Raw genomic sequence first — 16718 nt, 5'->3', positions numbered from 1 at the left:
CCCAGATAAGTTTTGTATTTTTAGTAAAGATGGGTTTTTGCCATGTTGGCCAGGCTGGTCTCGAACTCCCGACTTCAAGTGATCTACCTACTTCAGCCTCCCAAATTGTTGGGATTAGGGGCGTGAGCCACTGTGCCTGGCCCACCAGAATGTCTGTTGCTTTCCATGGGCTCAGTTTTTTGAAGAACTGCAAAAGCCTATGTGGAGGAAGGATCTCAGGTGGAAAAGAGGAAGAAATGACTGGTGAGCTGGCTAGGACTGAGGGTGCAGGATGGAGAGACTATGCAGGCGTTGGCTGAATCCAGAAAAAAGTTCTGGATTTAGCTTCATTCAGGCAGGAAGTCAGCCCCTGAAGCAGATATGTGATGGACAAAGTGTGAAATGCAGAAGCTCAGAGCAGACACGTCACTGGGAATCCAAGAAAGGGGCTGGAGATCCCAGAGGGCAGGCAGTTGAGGGCTTCCCTGGGCATTTCCACAGAGAAAAAAAGGAAGGCAAAAAGAGACTCAAGGAACTCTGAGGAGAGAGCAACTGTTTTAACGTGGAGATGCTCAGACTGGCATTTCAAGCTTGGGGAGCTGAATGGGTGGGCAGTTGCGGGGTCAATAGAGGGGGACTTGTGGAACGTGACGATCTGGGGGGAAATGCCTGTGCGAATGGCAGAGGATAATGTGTAAGAAGGACAGGGTGCTTGTCCCCAGGAACTCTCGCCTAATGGAGTCTTTCCAGGGCTGAGCGCCAGAAAACAGACAGACCCAGGCTCTGCCCTAGGCTTCCAGCCGACTGCACTTCACCATGCGCCCTGTTGGACTCTGACCTCCTGTTCTCACACAGAGGCATTTTAGCCATGGTCAGTGTTTATTTAAGTTACTTCCCCTTGAGTTCCCTGGCACAAAACACTGCCCGGTAGGCAAGTACTGCCTGTGCCCCTTGGGGTCTGGGACGGTGCCCACGAGTGTGGGTCCAGGGGCATCAGAAGTGCAATGTCCAGGCTCTCTGCTCTGTGCAGAGGCTCCCGCAGAGCCAGAGTGCTATGAGGGGTAAAGAATGCCTGGTTTACATTTCAATTTTAAAGATATTATTCAAACGCGGTACCATTTTTTCAGATATGAATTCAATTTTGCCCATTTCATATTAAATTAGTCATCTCATGGTCTGCATTCTGTTTCATCGTTTGGAATTTTAAACACAAATAAAAACTCCAAGTGGTCCCATGGAGACAGAACTAAAATAACTCAAAGTTTGCATCTTGGCCTCTCTAGGCATCCTGCTATCCTTGTTGATTTGGAATCTACTGTTCACGGTGAATCTGCGGCATCCCAGGGCTTGGCTTGTGATTGCACCTGAAGGAAAGGCAGCTCAGACAACACAGACATAGGAACCCACTTTTGAAACAGCCTGAGTCCACACAGGTCAGGCGCTGGCTGTAGAACTGAGAATTCTCTGAATTAACTTCCGGGTAGGGTGTAATGTTTATTAAAGGTTCTGTAATATAAAATATGCAAATTTGAAGCTTACATTTATTTATATAAAATTGCAACTCATCAATAATCATCATGAATTATTTAAACCTTTGATCAACAAAATATGTATTTTTTTTTAGAGAGGAGGATTTTATTCCTGATCTCTTTAAGAATTGCTGGGCTGTGATAATAAAAAGCAGACGACTTTTTATCAGGATTAGCATTATTGTTAACTTTTCTGCAGACAGTGCCCCCAAGGACCTGCCCTTGGTGCATCACTGACTCACAAGGTGGTCATGAGGATTAAATGAATTAAAACAATTAAAGCCCTTAGAAGAGGGCTCAATATTAGCTATTACTGGTTTTTCTACAACACATAAATCCCACTTCTAAAAGAATCCACAGGTATTTGATGAAGGCTGCTCATGAGCCTCAAAAATCCTTACATTAAGAAGATAGAAATAAGTCAGGTGCAGTGGCTCATGCCTGTAATCCCAGCACTTTGGGAGGCCCAGGCGGGTGGATCACTTGAGGTCAGGAGTTCAAGACCAGCCTGACCAACATGGTGAAACTCCGTTTCTACTAAAAATACAAAATTAGCCTAGTGTGGTGGCACACACCTGAAATCTTAGCTACTTAGGAGGCTGAGACAGGAGAATTGCTTGAACCCAGGAGGCGGAGGTTGCAGTGAACTGAGATCATGCCACTGAACTCCAGCCTGGGCAACAAGAGTAAAACTGTGTCTCAAAACAAAAACAAAAACAGAAAACAAGGTGGAAATAGTCAAGGTTCCAGGGAAGAGTGATACTGGAGGACTTGACCTGCCAGACAGCAAGAATAACCACAGAACTATAGTAACGAAATGTGATATTGTACAACCATATGCAGATAAACCAATGGAATAGAGAGTCCACAGACAGACCCAGCAACATATGGAAACTTTCTATACACAGATGCTTAGAAAAATTGTGGATTATTTAATAAATGGTGCCAAACCAATTGTTTGTCTATATGAAAAAGGTGAAGTTAGATCCCTGACAATGGATTTAAAAAAAATGAGCACAGTAGAACGTAAAGATTTTCCAAAAAACTGTGGGATGCCTAACCTCAGGGCAGGGAAATTTTTCTTATACATCACAAAAATAGTGCTGGCCAAGTAAGGAAAGACTGAATAAACGAAAGGTGAATAAAGACAAAAAAGGATTCTTCATGTCACTTGTAATTAGTGAAATACAAATTCAGATAAAAAAATACTATTGTATGCTCCTTGGAACAGCAAAAAATGAAAGAATAGTCTGATATTAAGTGTTGGTAAAGATGTGATTTGCAGAGAATGATTGAACATTGGTGGTGGGTGTGTAAATTGGTACAATCAGTTTGGAAAATAATTAGGTAATATCTTTAAAAAATGAACACTGCATATCCTAGGGCCTAGCAATTCCAATTTCAATATCTTCCCCAAAGATATTCTTGTACACTATAGCAGGTGACAGGAAAGAATACTCATAGTTGCATTGCTGTATAATTAAAAACATTTGTATTGTAAAATATAACATATTTACAGAAAAGTAAAACTTCTATGTAATTACCACTGGGTAAACAAACATTGCTAATTCCTGAAAGACACCTGCATTCAGCCTGATGATCTCAAATCTCTCCCAGTCTCTTTCCCTAGGTAACTACCATCCTTACTCTTACTGTAATCATTTCTTTGCTTTTATTCATAATTTTCTCAAGTAGTTATGAATCCCTAAACATACAATTTTCTCTTGCCTGTTTTTGAACTTTCTGTAGGTGAAACCATAGATTATATACTTTTTGGCATCTGTTTTTCTAACTCAACATTGTATTTTTGAGATTCATTCATATTATTGGATAATGGCTCTAGTTTGTTTGTTTGTTTATTTATTTATTTATTTGAGATGGAGTCTCTCTATGTTGCCCAGGCTGGAGTGCATGATACGATCTTGGCTTTCTGCAACCTCTGCCTCCTGGGTTGAAATGATTCTCCTGCCTCAGCTTCCTGAGTAGCTGGGATTACAGGTGCACACCGCCACACCTGGCTAATTTTTGTATTTTTGGTGTAGACAGGGTTTCACCAAGTTGGCCAGGCTAGTCTTGAACTCCTGACCTCAAGTGATCCACTTGCCCTGGCCTTCGAAAGTGCTGAGATTACAGTCATGAGCCATAAACAGTGCCTGGGAAGTTTATTTATTTGTATTGTTTGTATGGTATTGTATCATATGACTATGCCTCAATTTATTTTTCTATTCCATGTTCATGAACCTTGGGGTTGTTCCAGATTTGGGCTAATAGGAACATTATATTAATTGCATTTCCTTGGTTACTAACAGGGTTGGGCATCCTTCATATGTCTGTTGGCTATTTGGATTCCCTTTTCTGAAGTGCATATCAGGGTTTTGGGGGGCTCATTTTTCTATGTTTTGTTTATTCCTTACTGATTTACAGACATTCTCTATGTATTGAGCTCTCTGTCAGTTTTATGTGTCCCTCATATTTTCTCCCACTCTGTGACTTGCCTTCTCACTCTGTTAATGTTGTCTTTTGATGAAGAAAATTCTTATTTTTAATGTACTCAAATTTGTCAGTTTTGTTTAACCTTCTAAATACTTTTTTTTTCTTGTTTTTTTTTTTCAACTTGTTTTTCACATATACCCCACCTGGAATTGAATTTTGTGTATGGTTTGAGGTAGGGGTCTCATTTCGTGTTTTCCTTGTGGATACTCAATTGTCCCAGCCACATACATTTTTAAAATCGTTTTTTTATCTATCTTCCTTCAATTTTGTCTTTGTCATAAATCAAGTGTCCATATATATCTGGGTCTCTTTAAGAATAGTCTATCCTATTCTATTAATCTATTATCTGTCCTTGAACAAATATTAGACTGCTTTAACTAATGTAGTGTTATTTTAACTCTTGATATAGGGCAGAACAAATCGTCTCTCTTCTTTGTTCTTTAGGAGTGGCTTAACTACTTTTGGGCTTTTCATTTCTATGTACATTTTAGAATCTGCTTGTTGTGATTTCAGTTGGGACTGCAGTAAATCTATACACCAAGTTCATGTAGGATTGGTATTTTTATGACATTGAATCCTTCAGTGCATGAATATGGTGTTGCTTCTCATTTATTTAGGTCTTCCTTGATAAAAATTTATAGTTTTCTGCATAGAGGTCTTGAAATGTTTTGTTAGATTTATTCCTAGGTACTTGATATTCCTTTCAACACAAATGTAAATGGTACACTTTTTCTTTTAAATTAATATTCTAGCTGTTACTAACACAGAGAAATGTAGTTGATTGTTGTATAATGAGTAGTCTTGAGAAACTCATAGTTTCTAATATCTTATAGATTGTTAGTTTTTCTATGTATTCAATCATTATCTTCAAAATAACAGTAGTTTTCCTCTTTCCTTTGTAAATCTTTATGCTTTTTAGTATATTTTTCTTGCCTTATTCTATTGATTGAAACCTCTACTCTAAATGTTGAAGGGAAGTGGTTATTATGGGCATCTTTGTGCTTATCCTTATTTCCAAAGGAAAGTATTTAATATTTCATTATGAAGTTTGATGTTTGCTGAAGATTTATTGTAGGTAAACAATATCACATTAATAATTCCCCTTTTGATTAAAGACTTAAACATAAGACCTAACACCATAAAAACCCTAGAAGAAAATCTAGGCAAAACCATTCAGTACATAGGCGTAGGCAAGGAATTCATGATCAAAACACCAAAAGCATTGGCAACAAAAGCCAAAATAGACAAATGGGACCTAATCAAACTCCACAGCTTCTGCACAGCAAAAGAAACAGTCATTGAGTGAATTGGCAACCAATAGAATAGAAAAAAAATTTTGCAGTCTACTCATCCGACAAAGGGCTGATATTCAGAATCTACAAAGAACTAAAACAGATTTACAGGAAAAAAACAAACAAGCTCATTCAAAAGTGGGCGAAGGATATGAACGGACACTTTACAAAGGAAGACATACATGAGGCCAACAAACATATGAAAAAAATGATCATCATCACTGGTCATTGGAGAAATGCAAATCAAAACTACATTGAGGTACCATCTCATGCCAGTTAGAATGGTGATCATTAAAAAATCTAGAGACAACAGATGCTGGAGAGGATGTGGAGAAATAGGAACCCTTTTACACTGTTGGTGGGAGTGTAAATTAGTTCAACCATTGTGGAAGACAGTGTGGTGATTCCTCAAGGATCTAGAAATAGAAACTTCATTTGACCCAGCAATCCCATTACTGGGTATATATCCAAAGGATTATAAATCATTCTACTATAAGGACACATGCACACGAATGTTCATTGCAGCACTGTTTACAATAGCAAAGACCTGGAACCAACCCAAACCCATCAATGATAGACTGGATAGGGAAAATGTGGCACATATACACCATGGAATATTATGCAGCCATCAAAAATGATGAGTTTGTGTCCTTTGTAGGGACATGGATGAACCTGGAAAGCATCATTCTCAGCAAACTGAAACGAGAACAGAAAATCAAACACCGCATGCTCTCACTCATAGGTGGGTGTTGAACAATGAGAACACATGTACGCAGGGAGGGGAGCATCACACACGGGGTCTGTTGGGGGGAAATAGGGAAGGGACAGCAGGGGGTGGGGAGTTGGGGAGAGATAGCATGGGAGAAATGCCAGATGTAGGTGATGGGGAGGAAGGCAGCAAATCACACTGCCATGTATGTACCTATGCAACAATCTTGCATGTTCTTCACATGTACCCTAAAACCTAAAATGCAATAAAAAAAAATTCTCCGTCTTTTTCTAGTTTGCTCATAGTGTTTATTTAAAATAATAATAGAACATTATACCTTATAATTGCTTTTTTCATCTGTGAAACAATCACGTATTTTTGCTTTATATTCTCAATGTGATGAATTACATTGATTTTTTTTAACATTAAGCCAGCTTTGTGTTTTTGAAATAAACGAAATTTAGTAATGAAGTATCCTCCTATTTCATATCCCTGGATTCAGACTGCCTTTTCCTGTTGTTTAGAATGTTTGCATCTACATTCATATATGAAATTCATCTGTTATCTCCCTTCTATGAATTAAGGTTTCAAGTCTATGTTAGTCTCAAAAATGAGTTGAAGAATATACCTTCTTACATTTTCTGAGAGTCTAAAAGATTGCATTATTTCTCACTTAAATATTTTGTGAAATTTACACATATGCAACTTTATTACATAAAAAGGGCCATCTTCCAAATTACATTAAAATCTACACAATTATATAAAATTTCAATTGTAATAAATTATAATCTTGTAAAATTATAACCATATAATTAAAAATTTTAAAATTGCAAATAGATAAAAATCACATAAATTAGAATTTTACAAAAATTACATAATACATTACAAAATTGCATCACAAAATCTTCCCCACAACAGGCTTTGGAGTCAGATTGTCTTTGTATGAATTTTGGTGCTGATGACAGGCTGTGCAATCCTGTGCCCATCTCTTTACTTCTCTGAGTGCTCAATGTCCTTCTCTACCATGTGGGTTTGCTAAGGGTTCCTCTACCTCCTTCAGATGTCAAGAGGAGTAAATCAAACAGTGATATGTAAATCACTTCACCCTGAGCTTGGTCTAGAAAAGGTGTTTAATATTTGGTAACGACATTCATGATCATATGTTAAAATTTAATTATTCACTCAGGTGTTTATTGAGCACCTATTGTGGGGCCAGGCACACTAGATACTGGGGAAGCAAAAGGTGGCAAAATTGGATGTGGCCTTTCTTGAGCTCGGAGCAAGGATTCAGCATTTGTTCCTGCAGGTCTGTAACCCACCCCCACTGAAATGAAATGGGGGCCGATGTTTACTGTGCCACTTCTGTGCACCTCTTTTGAGCTCTGCATACTACTTTTGTGCCAGACAGGCAAGAATCAATGAAAGCATCCATTTCTGCTAGGTGGCAATCAGAGCCTAATATTGAGCTCTTCGGAAACCAACTCATAGCAGTCATATGCAAGGGCTACTTCCTTTAGGAAAGGATGGAAGAGGCCTTGCTTTTCCTAAGCTAGGTTTCCTGGTTATATTTCTTGACAAGGGCCAAATGTGTCATACAAAGGACTGTTTTCATTGTCCCTGTTTTCCCAGTTTCCTCCAAATCCCACCAGCTTCTCTGCTGCTGCAGGGAGTTTACAGCAAACACGTGCACAAAAGGAAGAACTTGCTGAGACCCTGGCAAACTGGAAACAGAATCCAGGTGGTTGAGGTCTAATCCTCCCCTTCCCCAGGTAATTTCTCTCCCGTGAGTGTGAACTTGTGAAATCAATAGTTTTCAGGTGGCCATGGCTCCTCCAGTATTTCTGGAAATCTTTACACCAGTGCCTTTTTTTGTGTGTGCCGTATGTGGCTTTGAGTCTCCGCTGCACGTTTCTCAGGTGGTTTTGTGAGGCCTCAGGAATAATAACTATTCATTGGCTTTGTGTGAGGATTCAGTGAGACACGTCAGGAATGCAGTGATGTCTGGTTGGCAGCACAGAATAAGGCTCATTTATGGAACTGGTTGTTGGGTCAGGTGGGGCAGTCTAGCTGTAGATATACAGATACAGACATCAACGAACATGTAGATGGAGGTACAGCTACAGATAGATGCACATGTACACATACATATAGTATATTCACATACAGCTAGTGCTCGACTTATGACCACAGTGGGGACCGCGGACCGGTCATAACACAATTTGGTCGTAAGTTGAGTAGGCTATATGTGCAGTTGAAATGGTGCACGTGGAGATGGTAGTGCTGCCGGAAGCTGGTCCGCACTGTCGTATGCCCAGCTGGGCAACGTTTGCGCTGCCAGACGCGGAGCAGTTGTGGCTAGCGACTGTGGTCGTAAAGTCGAATGGTCGTAAGTTGCATAGGTGGTAAGTCGATCAATACCTGCAGGCATGTGCCACCATGCCCAGCTAAGTTTTTTGTTTTTTTTTTTTAGTAGAGACAGTGTTTTGCCATGTTGGCCAGGCTGGTTTTGAACTCCTGACCTCAAGTGGTCTGCCCGCTTTGGCCTCCCAAAGTGCTGGGATTACAGGTGTGAGCCACCATGTCTGGCCTAATTCAACATTTTAACAAATAATCTAGTGCCTACTATGTGCGATTCACTGTGTTCATATTTACATGAGTAGGTCAAGTATTAGTCCTATTTGTGAAATCCCTAAAAAGAATGGAACATCTGAGTTTCTGTAAGTAGTGTCGGAAAAACTGTTTTCCCAAATGAGCGAAGATGGAGCAATGGGACTTTTGGGGGTGGGCTTCACAGGTTACCTGCTAATCATTGATCTCCATGTAGGTCTAACCTGGGCAGTGAGACATGGCCGTTCGCGGGCACTACTGCAGAAGACCTGGCATTCTGCCTCCTTGTGGAGTCAGACTTTGGCCCACTGCAGTGTTTGCCATTGTGGGGGCATCAGATGCTGATGGGCGGAATGAATGTGGAGGAAGTTGGCTTCACTAAGGCAGGGAATGAATGGCCACCACTGCTTTTGTGCCAAAGGACTGAGCCTCCCTGGGAGAGTGGACAAGAACAGGCTGGAGGAGGGGTGCCCTTCATCATCTTGTGAGCATCTGGGCCAAGTTCAGGGCTGGTGCTCTCTTTCCGATAGATTCAGCTGGTGGCACAGAGATCTGTGAGCTTGCTTTTGCGGGACTTTAATGATATATACAAGCAGCACGAGGTGCTCCTGACTGTGGATTAATTTGGAGATGACTCTCTGTTGAAGAGTGGCAAGACTCTTGCAAGTTCTTAAAAATACACTTGTTTGGTATGAGAATAAAAAGCAGTGGCTGAAGAACCAGTCTTCTATGGGCAAGGCTTCTCTGGTAAGTTAAACAAATTCAGGCTGGGATTTAGAGGAATTTGTGCTCATGTAAGGATTAGGGCATGCCAAAGAAAAAACTTTAGTATGCAAAATTATCACCGGGAGGCGATTTAGAAATACAGATACTTGCATTTATTTGACAGATCTGGAGCAGTTACTGTCTGCTGCAAAGGTTGCCACTACAGAAGCCATTAGATTTCTGTTTGATTGTGGCCACCAAGACTAAATGGGGGAACATCGGAATTACAAAAGCATGGAGGAAGGGAGGGAATTTTTTGCAACTCACGAATAACCTTGTAAATGGAAGAGCCTGTTTTACCCCCCAAAATGGAATAAAAAACTTGAGTTTATATGAGAAGTGTTAAAAATATATTTCCCCTATACCTTTCCCTTCTGGTTAATTCTGTTTTAAAATTATAATTTAAAGCAAAATTAAAAGTAAGCCAGTGTTGTGGGGGCATGGAGTGGAATCCAGGTACCTGAGCCCCACTTCCCAAGATGTGGACTTAGCTGGTCTGGGGTAGATCCTAAATTCAGAATTTCTAACAAGCTCCCAAGTATGCTGATGCTGCTGGTCTGCACATCATACCTGGGATGGCGCTAAGTGAGAGGTTGTTAATTTTCCATTTTTGGAGGTATTGAGCAGAGAATGGTTCTCAAATTTGGCTGCATTACAGTCAATTAAGGAGCTTTAAAAAAGTCCTAGACGAACAACAGCAGAAAGTCCTGTAAAAGCAAGCTCACGGATCTCTGCACCACCAGCTAAGTCTATCTGAAAGAGAGCACCAGCCCTGAACTTGGCCCAAATGCTCACAAGATGATGAGGGCTGTGGGGTCCAGGCATCTGTATTTTTAATAGCTTCCCACATAGTTCGGTGTGTAGCCAAGGTGAAGAACTGCTGCTCCAGGAGAAAATTATTTGCGGCAACGACAGCCAAAGGTCATAGTCATCATGAGGGGTCAGAATCGCTTTGGAGACCACGAATATTTTGTAACACTTCCATCCTATCTTGAAAATCACAGATTGTATATTCTACTTACGCATCCTTAAAAAAAGTTCTTTCTGTAATATAAAGGAGAAACAATGAGAAGTTGAAAAAAGTAACTTTTGGTAAATATATATATATGTACACATTATATATATATATTTTTATATATATGTGTACACATTATATATATATATATATATGTATATTGGATAGGCAAATGCTTGAGCACGAGTTCTCTAGAAGACATAATAAAATATCCAGGTGTTTTTCCTGTAAGAACGTGACCCTGACAGCCCCAGATCCAGGCCAAGCCTGGAGCATAGGACCAGTGACTCAGACATTACTGGCTTGGTGTCATGGTGCCTTGGTTTTCCAAATGGGTGAAAAACGCTCAGGAAATTTCTCGACTGACTCTGGGTTCCTGCATATTCTGTTCATACTAAACCAGGCAATAGTGCTCTGTGATTACATGTCAGAGAGTGAGGGTCTAGGGTAGGGTCATTATCAACTGGTTGTTCCCCAACATGCATTTTAGGCTCAAATCTGAGCATTTCAGAGATTCGAGCTTCCCCCTTCCTCCCCCAAAGGCGAGGATGTCTCCACTGTCATCGAGCAATCACAAGCGCACCCTCGAGTGTCCCAGGGCTCCCCGTGAACACTGACGCGGAGCAAGGACTGAAGGTGAGCTCACCGAAACACACTGGAGGCCAGCTTCACCTTCCCGCAGACCAGGGCTGGTGGGCGAAACTGTGCTTTCCCACCCGGGTGGCTGCAGGCGCCAGCGCATTCAAGGGGTGGAGAGAGAAGGGCTGCAGGCTTCCAGCCAAGCTTTACCCTCACTGAAAGTCTGGGTTCGGGTCCCACTCCCCGGGCATGAAAAGGGGCCCTTGTAGAAGAGCTAAAGGAGCTTCCTTCACATCCCTTGCACTCGCCCCCTCCCTCAAAGATAATCCTGGGAAATATTTAGCGATCTCCAGTGCCCTCTAGTGGCAGATACTTGCCATGCCAGGCACCAAAATATGGTTAAATTAATTTTTATTGTTTAAGGTTTATATATTAACAACCTCAAGCTTTCCTGCATTTCCTTTTATCATCCCAATCTTACTACACCCCTAGAGAATATTTCCTATGCATTTACAAATGATATATATGTATATATATGTATATATATATATATGTATATAATATATTTTTCTATATGTTACATAGAGATGTAGACATGTAGAAATATATATTATGTGTGTACATATAAAGTGTATGACATATATAAACAAAATATATTTTGTATGGAATATATTTATATATATTTTATGTTTACAAATGTAAAACATATTTAAAAACTATATAAATATACAAAAATATAATACATTTAATTATATATTTATATATATTTATATAAAGTTTATGTTTATATTGATAATATATTTTTATGTACTGCATAAAGTCTGAAATATATTGTATGAGGTTTATTTTTATTTATTTATTTATTTTTGAGTCAGGGTCTTGCTCTGTTGCCCAGGCTAGAGTGTAATGGCACTGTTCACTGCAGCCTCAACCTTCTGGGCTCAAGGGATCCTCTCACCTCAGCCTCACAAGTGGCGAGGATTACAGGCATGAGTTACTATGCCTGGCTAATTTTTTGTAGAGACAGGGTCTCCCTGTGATGCTCAGGCTGGTCTTGAGCTACTGGGTTCAAGTGATCCTCCCATCTTAGCCTCCCAAAGTGCTAGAATTACACGTGAGAGCCACACACCGGGCCTGAGGTTTTTAAACACAGAACTTATCTATTTAACTGCTGCATAGTGTTGTGCGGTGTGAAAATAACTTTATTTATTTCTCTCCCCTACAGATGGACATTTACATGGCTTTCATTTATCTTCCATTACAAGAATATTTTGTACATGCATGTGAGTTTTTCTATAAGAAACACTTCCAGCTTTTCATTTAAGTCAGAGACTCAAACCTGAAATGCAAAAGCTTGTAAAACTGTGAGGTGTTATCATCCCACCAAAGGAATGAGGTGAGGGGAAGTTTTATAAACTTAGAACGGAAAAAAAACGCTGGATATGGGGGAGGGGTGGGGAATGGGGGATCGTTTTCACCCAAAGCTGTATTCAGGCCCTGGGGCTTTTGTTTTTATATTTACTTAGAACATAGATAAAACTTTTATCTGGTTCAAAATTCAACAACAGAAAGGTGTTAGATCTCATCTTCCTCATCCTTCTGTCTTCCAGCCGCACAGTTCACCTCCGCAGAGCCCCCCAAAGTCACCAACGTCCTCTGTATCCTTCCAGAGACAGTTCAGGCATAAGCAAAAAAAAAAAAAGTCTTTCTCTTTCTTATTTTCCCTTCAAAACCCACCAATAATTGTACATGAGATACATAGCCTGCCCCTTTTTCTTGTTAAATAATGGGAGATTATGCCATTATGAAGAAAAAGAGTCCTCCATTCCCTTTGTCTGGCATTCCATTATGGGAATGAGCTGTTGCTTATTTAGCCAGTCCCCACCTGAAGGACACTTGGTTGGTTCCAATCTTTACTATGACAACAGTACCACAGTGAGTCACCTTGTACAACTGTCATTGTGCACATGTGTGGGGACACATGGAGGATACAGTGCTGGTAGTCGAATTCCTGGCTCAGAGGATTTTTAAAAAGAACCACAGGTTGCCATCTGTGGAAGCCTTGCCAGTTTGTAATCTTGTGTGATCAGCCTCACCTCTACAAGCACGAGAGTCATCCAGTGTTATGTTATTTGAGAACTGGATAAGCAAAAAATGATATCTCAGGGCACTTTATGGGACATGCTAAAGTATGAGTGCAGCCACATATGTTTTCAAACACTGATAAGGGGCCCTGGAGTTTTAGTGCCTTTCTTTAGAGGAATCTTGGGTGCTGGTCTTACCGACTCAGAGCCTCTTCCTCAATCTGCATCGCCTTAGCTGACCCTAGAGCACTTCAGGGCATTACGTGGATTTGGGGTTTTCTCATCCTGCTCTCCTTTCTTTGGGAGTGGCCTCCGCGGCTGCCGTCTTCCCATCCTCCTATCTCTATCTCAGCCACGCTATCCCACTTCTGTCCAAAAGCCACGGGCATGAGCCATTCCAGAGGGAGCTGACTTTGCTGAAACGAATGTGATAAGGGCCTAGGTGTTGTGCTCTTCCCTCAGTAGGCTCTGGCGCTCTGGCTCCCAGTCTATGACCTGCGATCCCCTCGTGTCCCATGTGCGTAACCTCTCCATCCAATAGCATAAGCAATTCTCAAACAGCCACGTGATCTGAATGCCTCCAGGCATGCCCTGCACTTCCCAGCTTTGCATCCTGGCCTGTGCTGCCCCTCCGCATGTGATGCCCTCTTTGAGTCCGGCATGGGTGCGTGGCCGCCTGCTGTAGCAGCTCAATCCTCGGGCCCGTGAGCTTGCCCTATTATACACGCTCCTGTGGCACCGTCTTTGTAGGTAGTGGCCACACCAGGAAACGTTTCCCAGACTCTCATTTCTCTTGAAAATTGTGTCATCAAATTTCAGCACATCTTAAGCAGTTAAAAAGAAAATTAACATGCCAAATTAACAGAAGAAAGGGGAAGAAGGAGAAAATGCAGTCTGCCCCAAAGCTGTTCTTAACCATTTTTGGAGTGATTTCATATTTTTTAAAGCTTTAGGCAGAAAGTACAATTGTATTGATATTTGTATCTTGCTGTTCCATATTCAATGCAATTCAATGTGTAAAAGCTGCCGCGGTGGCACTAGGTGACAAAGAGTTAGTCTTCCCACCCACTGAGTGCATGGACCCAGAACAGAATGGGGCCCGAAGCCCCACTGCCTGAGGCCGAGTTTCCATCCACGGCAGACACGCTCTTCAGCATCTCCACCTTCGGCTGCTGTTACCTCTCTGTCCTGGCTTCCTCCAGTGCCCCAGGGAAAAAGACCCATCACATTTTGGAGGGAAATAAAGAAATAAAACTAAAGACCTATTCGATTTTGGCCTTTGGTTGGTGGGTAATAACCTTGAGAGCACAGGCATTTTTCCAGGCTGGAGGGCAGTGGTGCCACCACAGCTCATTGCAGCCTCAAATACCTGGGCTCAAACGATCCTCTTGCTTCAGCTTCCTGAGTTGCCTGGTTACTTTAAAAAAATATTTTGTAAATACAGAGGTCTTACTATGTTGCCCAGGCTGGTCTCGAACTCTTAGCCTCAGGAGATCCTCCTGCCTTGGTCCCCCAAAGTGTTAGGATTATAGGCCTGAGCCACTACACCTGGCCCAGGCATTTACTTCTTTTTAAAAAGAGGGGGGATGAGTTTCTGGGGGGAAGCTAGCTTTCACCTACCTTCCTGCTACCTGGGAGGTGCTGTTTATGAATTCAGGATTCATCTGTCCACATTGATGATTTTCTTAGCTTGTGAGGTTACTGAAACACAATCATTATAGATAGAAAACTTTCCCCAGTGGCCCCTTGAGACAGGTTGAATAATGTCATTTAATCTCTATAACCTCCCTCTGCAGTGCGCAGGGTTACTCTTGCTTTTAATGATGAGAAAACAGAAGATAAGTCCATAGGAGGATGGAAACTTGGTCTCAGGCAGTGGGGCTCAGGCCCTGTTCTGTTCTGGGTCCATGCACTTGGTGGGTGGGAAGACCACTAACTCTTCACTACTTAGTGTCACTGTGGCACCTTTTACACATTGAATTACAGTGAATATGAAATAACAAGACACAAATGTTAATAAAATTATCACTTTCTGCATAAAGCTTAAAATAATGTGAAATCACTCAAAAATGGTCAAGAACAGCTTTGGGGCATATTGCGCTTTCTCTTCTCTCTCTCCCTCCCTCCCTCCCTCCCTCCCTCCCTTCCTTCCTTCCTTCCTTCCTTCATGGAGAGATTGTTACAGGGAGGCCTATGGGATGCGGCCTAACTCTAATTTTGGAGGCAAATGCTATGTGGGGACTTGCAGGAGGCAGCGCTGTGCTTGCTGGAGCTCAGCTCTAACTTGCGTTGGGTTTGCATCCAGCTGCTGCTTGGCCCAGGGAAGTCTCCAGCTGCTGCTTGGAAACCAACAAAAACAGCTGCGAGGGCATTTGATTTGTGCCTCCGCCATCTTTCCAGCCTCAGTCAGATGGGCATGGAGACGCTTCTAAAAGGAATGCCATGACGGCTGCCCAGGGAGAGCCCCAGGTCCAGTTCAAACTTATATTGGTTGGCGATGGTGGTACTGGAGAAATGACCTTTGTGAAACATCATTCGTCTGGTGAATTTGGGAAGAAAGAAGTACATAGCCACCTTGGGTGCTGAGGGTCATCCCCTGGAGTGCCACCCCAACAGAGGACCTGTATGTTCGGTGTGTGGGACACAGCCCGCCAGGAGAAATTCGGTGGACTGAGAGATGGCTGTTATATCCAAACCCAGTGTGCCATCGTAATGTTTGATGCAACATCCAGAGTTACTTACAAGCATGTGTCTACCCGGCATGGAGATCCGGTGCGAGTGTGTGAACACAACCTCATTGTGTTATGTGGCAACAAAGTGGACAGCAAGGACAGGAAAGTGAAGGCAGAATCCATTGTCTTCCACGGAAAGAGGAATCTTCTACGGCCACATTTCTGCCAAAAGTAACTATGGGTTGGAAAAGCCCTTCCTCTGACTTTCTAGGAAGCTTATTGGAGACCCTCATTTGGAATTTGTTGCCGTGCCTGCTTTCGCCCCACTGGAGGTTGCCATGGACCCAGCTTTGGCAGCGCAGTGTGGGCACGACTTGGAGGATGCTCAGACCCCCGCTCTCCCCAGTGAGGATGATGACCTGTGAGAAGGAAGCAGGAGCCCAGTCAGAAGTCTAGTTTGATTGGCAGCTGTCCTGTGACGTCAGCGGTGCAGCGTGTGTCCCGCCTCATTATTACCTAGCTAAGGGGAACATGTGCTTCATCTGCGGGGTGCTGAAGGAGGTGAGTGGGCTTCGGAGTGAATGTGGCAGCTTACAAAATACCTTCACTGCTGGGCGCGGTCGCTCACGCCTGGAATCCCAGCACTCTGGGAGGCCGAGGCGGGTGGATCACCTGAGGTTGGGTGTTCGAAACCAGCCTGACCAACATGGAGAAACCACGTCTCTACTAAAAATACAAAATTAGCCGGATGTGGTGGCGCGTGCCTCTAATCCCAGCTACTCGGGAGGCTGAGGCAGGAGAATCATTTGAACCTGGGAGGCGGAGGTTGCGATGAGCTGAGATGGCGCCATCGCACTCCAGCCTGGGCAACAAGAGTGAAAGTCTGTCTCAAAAAAAAAAAACAAAAAACAAACAAACCTTCATTGTTTGGACTTGCTTATTTAGCTGTTCTGGAACGTAGTTGATTCCTTGACTTTCTTTTTTTTTTTTTTTT

The 16718-nt window shown here is 42.2% G+C and overlaps 1 long non-coding RNA gene and 1 pseudogene across 2 annotated transcripts in view; both read left to right on the top strand.

Moving 5' to 3' along the window:
* The first annotated feature begins 9061 nt into the window (after positions 1 to 9061).
* LOC108313177 overlaps positions 9062 to 16718 on the top strand; it is a 23368-nt gene continuing 15711 nt past the window's right edge. The window contains exons 1-3 of one of the 2 annotated variants that reach the window (XR_001828958.2): positions 9062 to 9356; positions 12194 to 12364; positions 12579 to 12664. This is a non-coding gene — a long non-coding RNA (uncharacterized LOC108313177). Of the gene's footprint in view, positions 9357 to 12193; positions 12365 to 12578; positions 12665 to 16718 lie in introns of those variants that run through there. The other variant, XR_005202315.1, reaches the window with a different exon arrangement.
* On the top strand, positions 15384 to 16149 carry LOC108313176 (annotated as a pseudogene).

Source organism: Cebus imitator, unplaced genomic scaffold (genome assembly GCF_001604975.1).
Source record: "Cebus imitator isolate Cc_AM_T3 unplaced genomic scaffold, Cebus_imitator-1.0 Scaffold134, whole genome shotgun sequence".
Classification (NCBI taxonomy): Eukaryota; Metazoa; Chordata; class Mammalia; order Primates; family Cebidae; genus Cebus; species Cebus imitator.
Note: the sequence above shows the minus strand (reverse complement) of the source record. Positions and strands in the feature narration are given on the sequence as shown.